We start from the raw sequence: 8,033 nt of genomic DNA, 5'->3' as shown, positions 1-8,033 counted from the left end.
GATGTCTTTGTTTCTCGGCCTGATTATGTTTCTCCGTAAGGGGAAAGAAGGGATGCTGATGAACACTTATTTACCCCCTACTCTTTGTCAGGTACTATGCCAGGTGCTTGATATATATTTTGTTATTTAATCCTCCTAATAACTGTATACGGTCATAACTTTCTCTTCTATAAAAGAAGAATGAAAATTCTCAAAGAGTTTTGGAGAATAAACACGATAATTTATGTACTTATTACAGTGCCTGGCAGATAGTAAGCACTTGATGAGTATAAGTTGCCTTTATCTCTGTCCCTCTTCTTTCATCTTCTCTTTGGACAGATAGGGACAAGGACAGAAAACTGTGGCATTCCAGTAAAGAGCTCATCTCTTGGTGCCGCAGAACCACCAGTCAGCTCCAACTCCGATTTTCATACCACGTGAATATTATTTATTTCTGCATTACAAATTAACCCCAAACTTAGCAGAGGACCCAGCAAGCTATGCTTGGATTCCTGACCCACAGAAAAATAGATGTGTGTTGTTTTAAGCTGCTAAGTTTATTGAACTTCACCAAATTGTTCACTGCTGTACCCCCAGCACCTATAATAGACATGCTTTTCTTTGTTGAGAGGCTTTGACTACTGATTCAGTCTCCTTACTTGTTATTTGTCTGTTTAGATTTTCTGTTTCTTCATGATTCAGTCTTCATAGATTATATGTTTCTACATGGATGCATACAATACATGAATAAATGGAATATGCCCATTTCCTCTGGACTGTCCAATTTGTTGGTGTGTAATTGTTCATAGTAGTCTCTTACAATTCTTTTTATTTCTGTAGTGTCTGTTGCAATACCTCCTTTTTCATTTGTATTTGTATTTATTTGTGTCCTTTCATTTTTTTCTTGCTTAGTCCAGCTAAAGCTTTGTCAATTTGATTATTCTTCAAAGAACCAACTCTTAGTTTTGTTAATCTTTCTTATTCTCTTTTTTATTTATTTCTGTTCTGATCTTTGTTATGTAATTACTTATGCTAACTTTGGGCTTACTCTGTTCTTTTTCTGGTTCCTTGAGGCATAGTGTTAGGTTGTTTATGTGGATCGTTCTTTTTCCTTGATCTATGCGTTTATAGCTATAAACGTTCCTCTTAGAACTGCTTTTACTGCATCTCATAAGTTTTGGTATGTTGTATTTCCATTTTCATTGAGCTCAGCTTGGGGTACTGGATAGGCTGGCTGGTAGCACCTGTTGGCAGGTGGGCTTGCTATCAGGCTCTTTAGTTGGGCGAGGGCACTGCCCACACTCTGAGGTTTAGTGAGGAGGGTGCTGCTGGCTGGACTCAGCTCTGGCTGAGCTGCCTGTTCAAGCTGGGGCCCTTGGGTGGGCTCCCTGGTTGGGTGAGGCTGCTGGCTGTTTTGCATTAAGGTGGGGCCATTACCTGGGCTCTGCAGTCACCTCTGATCAGGCAGGGTCGCAGGCTGTGTTCACTATCAGGGCAGTGCCACTGACTGGACTGCACACTGGGGCAGGGCTATGGGCTGTGCTCCACCATTTCTCCCGGTCGGAGGCACCTCAGGGAGTCTGCCTTCATGTGGAGTCACAGCCTATACCCGGAAGTCGGGCTGGGCCACTGGCTGGGCTTTGCAATTGGGTAGGTCTTTGGCTGTGCTGTGCTCTTAGGTGAAGTTGCTGGCTGGCCTCCCTAGTGGGGTGATGCTTCCAGCTCTATCCTGCAGTTGGGTTGGGCTGGAGACTGTGCTTCACAGTTGGGTGGGGTCACTGTTCAGAGCTCCCTGGTCAGCTGGGGCTGCAGGTTATGCTGCATAATTGGGCACAGTCACTGGTGTGGCTCCCTGCCTGGGCAGGACCAGGACTGTGTTCAACAGTTGGGCAGGGCTGTAGGCTCAGCTCCGCCAGGGTGGGCTTGTAGGCTGGGCTCTGAGGCTGCCCAGGACCACTGTTCAGGTTCCCTGGTTATGTGGGGCCTGAGCTGTGTGCTCAATAGTTGTGCAGGGCTGCCTGCTTGGCTCTCTGCCTGGATGGGTTGTAAGTTGTTCTCCGTGGCTTCCAGGCATCAGTGGCCATGCTTCTTGGAGGGGTGGGATTGGGGGCTATGCTTAGCAGTTGAAGGAGGGCTGTGAATTTTCTTCCCTGCCCAAGCAGGGCTGTAGAATGGGGTCCACACTAGTACACCTGTTGGCTGGATATCCAAATTCAGGCCGAGCTGACAACCAAGCTTCCTGGCCAAATAGGACTACTCGCTCAGCTCAGCAGAGAGGCAGATCACTGGCTGGTATCTCTGCTTGGGGTCTCCTGCAAGAAGATCTTAGTCTACCGTGATCTGGATGCTGGTTGCTGTAAGCCCCACCCCCTTCTCCATCTCGACCTGATCCCCAGTGGTCAGACTCCGCTCATTCCCCCAGTGAGCCACACGAGGTGAGACCTGAGTGGACCTTCTGGGAAGCATCCTGCAATGCAGGGACCCTGGGTGTCCACCTTGGGCTCTCTTTTTCCACTGGAGGGGCTGTAGGCCCAGGGGGGCCCTCTCAGTGGGGCCCTGTGCTGGCCTGGGGGATGGTCGATGCATTCAAAGGGAAGGCACTCCTCTGCCTTGTAGCGAGATCCTTCTTGGTCTCTGTGCTCCAGCCTCACCCCCAGGTTGTGGGATTTTCATAATGGCATCTTGTCTATGGAGAGTTGCAAGTTGGTCTTCTGGTGATGGAGACTGAAGTAGGGAAGGACCTATGTCACCATCTTGATCCGGGAAAGTGAAATGTCTACAGAAAAGAAACTGGTTTACCTTGTTTAACCCAGAGTTTCTCAAGCACATCTTACCAGGAAACTCTCTTTTCACAGAAGCCCTTTTAATATCCATGCAATCCACTTCGAGAAATGTTGCTAAGATGATTCCCTAATGTAAGACAGAGCTAGAATCTCATAAAGCTTACTCATTTATGTTTTCCCTATAAAAATTTAATGAATAATTATAAATGATTCATATAAAATTTATATTTAAAGGAATAGAGCCTTTATAGAAATATTGTGATAATTTCTCATTACATTAAGACTATTTTCACTACTTTAATTTTGTATTGTGTCTTTTTATAATGTATTTAAAATTATATTTCCCTCTAAGAAGAAATGTTTAACTGTCACTCACTTATTCAAGGTGTGAAAAGACCCTAAGCCTTAGTCACAGCTCCTGCCTTATTCTTGCAACTCCCTTTTGTTGCTGGAGTTGCGTGTCTTTGCTGCAAATTCTAATGGCAATAGCAAAAGATTCTAATCTTATGTTCTGATAACCTTAGACTGCCAGAGTTTCTGAATACTTTTTGGATGTCTGAGCCCGAGTTTTCCATTCAAACAGCTGCTGGCTGCTTCCTTTAACTTGGCATTCTTTTGAGAGACAGAGAGTACTGAGGTCACAGTGTTTAAATTGGCAGTGGGCTGGGTCCCTCACAATGGGCTCTTTCAGATAGAAGATTCTTGAGCACCTGATTCCTTGTCATACCTGCAGTGATGTTATTCCTTAATTTAATTTAATACATCACACAGTGGGATCCTTCTGGTCCAGCTGTTCTCTAGTGCTAATGTCAGCTTTAGTCATTGATTTTTAATCTAACTAATGCTTTGTGCACAGACTGCTTTTTTTCTTTTTCTCTCTCGATCTTTAAACAGATTATAGACAGATCAGGGGGGAAAAAGAATTTATAGTTTGTTTGTTTGTTTTGAATATGTTCCTAGGAATATGGCACTCTGTGCATTGATCAGTTCTACAAGGGATCTGACCTGCTTCCTGCAGATGCCTCTGGCCTATCACTACCATCTCTAGTGTCCCACCCTGGGGATTCTCTGTTGATGTTGCAGCATGGGGTGCCATGGAAACCCACCGAGCATCTACACATGTGCAACTTGGAAATGTTGGGTATTAATACTGATGGGGTGAACTTTGATCAGTAGGCATTGGGAACTGGTAGATAAATAGTTTTTCTCTCTACTCACAGCTCTCAAACATATTTCATATGACATGTCAGACAGTCCTGTAGGACCAAAAAGCCAGTTGTCAATAGTGGAGACCAACTCGTTGATGTACGTTTGTAATGGCTCTTCTTCCTGGCCTGCTTTGCGGACACTGTCACTCATACCTTTTCCTTGGAATCCTGAATCTCCGTAAAGGACTCCCATGAGTCTTTCTTCCAAGCTCTGCTTTCAGGGGAATCCATGTTAAGATAGTGACTAAGTTATAGCTATGTTTGCTATATTTCACAAAAATATGGGTTAATAAAACGAATTCTCATTTTATGATTCTGCATTTATTTCTGAAATAAGGTTAGAGACCTATAAATATTGGATCAAATTGGACCTTTAACAATTCTCCTTTTAAAGAAGTGGAACAGCCTTAAAACTATATCCATCAATTCTTCCCTCCATGCCCCGTCTTTAAGACCATTCTGAGGAAGCATCTTTAAGACATTTTATAAAACTCACATTCAGTGAGTGACCAGAGGATGTGGATCCTGGCACTAGATTCACTGGTACCATTATAGACTTTCTCCCCCAGGACCCTTGTTTTCCTGCTTCACAGCAGATGGTGGTGCCATTTACAAACCTGCATAAATTATAGACAGATGTATATCAACATTTATTTTCCTGTCTGGGATTTTATTTTTTATATCTTACAGAAATAAGAAGGTAAAAAATAATAAAATCAGGGTGAAGGAAAAATGAGGGGAAAAAATATAACACCAGATACATGCCTTAGGGCCTATGTAATGACTACAAGGGCATGTCAGTTGTATGTGTGCATTATAATTGTATGCGTGCTTCCTGGTAGCCAAAGCAAAAATATAAATAGGATGAGTAATGATAGTCACAGTGCCCATAAAATAAAAATTTACCTTCTTTCCAGGAGATGCAGAACCTGAATAGTACCAAGATCTAAGAAAACTTTCTCTGGAGTTTCCACAGAAAAGGTGAGTTTTATATGTTGGCTGATTAACATGCTCCATGACATACCTGCCACACAGGTAAGAAGGACTTCATAGGACTGTTTCTTTTAGCCTCCTTCAGTGTTGCCTAGGCAGCTCTTTGACAGCCTCAGTGACTGAGCAAGCTGAGGGCAGCTTGTCTTTGGGGCCGTCTTCCACAAATAGGGTTTTTCTCACGTGAACTTTTTTTTTTTTTTTTTTTTTTCACGTGAACTTTTGATGAGAGTTGAGCCAGCCTGGAGTTTGCTGGGAGTACGCTTTAATTCTTACTGGACGCCATATCATTTAAATATGCATATCCTGATGTGATAAGGGCTTAAACTTTCTAGTACTGCTTCACGTTTTTGGGTGAAAAGTGAGTGACTTGGTCAACGGTGAAACAGGACCACATTGTCTGGACAGCAGAGAGTCCTTTAATTTTTTTTGACAACTCTCACTTTCACCTGTGGTATCTCTCCCCTCCACTAACATGTTGATTAGGTGGCATTTGCTTTTAGTTGAATGTTATATACCTCTGTCTTTGTGATGCATCTGTTGGGGTCTGGCTGTCACGCAGGCTCACCACTTGAAATATTTCCTAACTTTTCAGAGCTGTTTGGTTGGTGGGTCCCCTTGATGACATGGCGGCTGTCAGAGGACGGTAGTTGTCTGCTGCACATCTGTGTTCTGATACTGGGCTGGAAGTTAAACCTCCGGGAGTGGGTGTGATGTGGGGAGCGTGGACACGTATGTTGCGCTCCTGCTTTGGAAATGATTTCCATTCTATCAGGAGTGTCACAGTCATTTTTCACAGTATCTATTTGAAGGCAGACGATGTCAGCCTCCCTTTACAGATAAGGACCTGACAGTTATTCATACTGAAGAAGAATTCTGAAGTCAAACTTCTCATTGAGGAAAATGCTTTAAAAAAAATTTCCAAGATAGTCCTTTTCTTGACTTGTGTCTATGGTTTTAAACCTTTTAAAACTAACTTGAGAAGTAAGTCAGAAAGAAAAAAACAAATACTGTATGCTAACACATATATATGGAATCCAAGAAAAAAAAGAAAAGGTCATGAAGAACCTAGGGGTAAGACGGGAATAAAGACACAGACCTACTAGAGAATGGACTTGAGGATATGGGGAGGGAGAAGGGTAAGCTGGGACAAAGTGAGAGAGTGGCATGGACATATATACACTACAAAACGTAAAATAGATAGCTAGAGGGAAGTAGCTGCATAGCACAGGGAGATCAGCTCGGTAGTTTGTGACCACCTAGAGGGGTGGGATAAGGGAGGGTGGGAGGGAGGGAGATGCAAGAGGGAAGAGATATGAGAACATATGTATATGTATAACTGATTCACTTTGTTATAAAGCAGAAACTAACATACCATTGTAAAGCAATTATACTCCAATAAAGATGTTTAAACAAACAAACAAACAAACAAAAACAAAACAAAAAAACTAACTTGAAGCTCAAATTTTCTGTAAAGCTTTTCCTGACCTCTTTTTTTTGGGGGGGCTCTCACTGCTGTGGCGTCTCCCGTTGCGGAGCACAGGCTCCGGATGCGCAGGCTCAGCGGCCATGGCTCACGGGCCCAGCCGCTCCATGGCATGTGGGATCTTCCCAGACCGGGGCACGAATCCCTGTCCCCTGCATCGGCAAGCAGACTCTCAACCACTGTGCCACCAGGGAAGCCCCTCCTGACCTCTTTTGATTGAGCAAAATTTTTATTCCTTCAGGCTCCAGTGGAGCTTTATGTAAGCGTTTAATTTTAGAATGTGTTAGGGCTTCCCTGGTGACGCAGTGGTTGAGAATCTGCCTGCCAATGCAGGGGACACCGGTTCGAGCCCTCGTCTGGGAAGATCCCACATGCCATGGAGCAACTGGGCCCGTGAGCCACAGCTGCTGAGCCTGCGCATCCGGAGCCTGTGCTCCGCAACAAGAGAGGCCACAATAGTGAGAGGCCCGTGCACTGCGATGAAGAGTGGCCCCCACTCGCCACAACTAGAGAAAGCCCTCGTGCAGAAACGAAGACCCAACACAGCCAAATAAATAAATAAATTAAAAAAAAATAGAATGTGTTATAGTTAACTGCTATTGTGAAATCCTTAAGGTCAGAGGTCAGTCCCTTTCCATGTCTGTGAGCCTGTTGTCTTGCATGATATTTGAACATAGGCCCTATAGAGTTCTTTAATGTGACCTGCCCCTAAGGATCAATTTCTGCTAAGAGATAATCATATGCATGTGACCCCTGTTGTAGAAACCAATAGTTATTTTTTGATAGACAGTGAAAACCATTTTGAACTTCTTAACTTTCTAGGAAACTAAGAAATTCCACTGCTCACACAAGAACCCTACGGTAGTGCTAATGAAGTCATGTGTTTGCAATGGGAAAGATAATCAATTCCATATTGCCCTTCCCTCTCCTGATCGATACCTTAAAAGCAGATATTAATAAGATGTAAATATTATTTTAAATAGTGTTGCATTAGCGTGCTGGATCATTGCCTGTGTGTTGACAGTTGGAACTCATAAGGAGCTATAGTGACTGCAAAGTAGCCTCTGTGCAGACACTAAATGGGCGTTACTACAAGCAGTATTCCAGCTATCAGCCGGCCTGTGCCAAACAGTAAAGAGGACTTCTATTGAAGACTAAAGCCATGTACCCTAAGTCTTTGATCTGGAGTAGCTGTGTCCATCTCCGCTTTCCTCTACCAACTGAGTAGGGTAATATAGGACTATCACTACCTGAGAGTTAATGGTAGGCTTAGTAGGGGAGAATGGTTATGATCGTTCAGATTGAGAAATGTGGGTGGATTAAGTGGCTAGTCATTGTTAGAAAATGAGAGACTGAAGTGAGAAAAGCAATTTCAGTAAAAGAAGATGGAAAAAGGCATTGTAGCTTGATTGAACCAATGCTTAGCCTGTTACCCTGAGTGCTGAAACTGCTGGAAATAATCTAAGAGATTCTCAAAACCAGGGCCATGCTTTGCTCACCTTTGTATCCCTGAGATTAAGCAGAGATTATCAAGCAGATGGTAGACACTGTGAAAGATGTATGAAATGGCACAGTGGATCATGGGCT

Source organism: Kogia breviceps, chromosome 20 (genome assembly GCF_026419965.1).
Source record: "Kogia breviceps isolate mKogBre1 chromosome 20, mKogBre1 haplotype 1, whole genome shotgun sequence".
NCBI lineage: Eukaryota > Metazoa > Chordata > Mammalia > Artiodactyla > Physeteridae > Kogia > Kogia breviceps.
Note: the sequence above shows the minus strand (reverse complement) of the source record.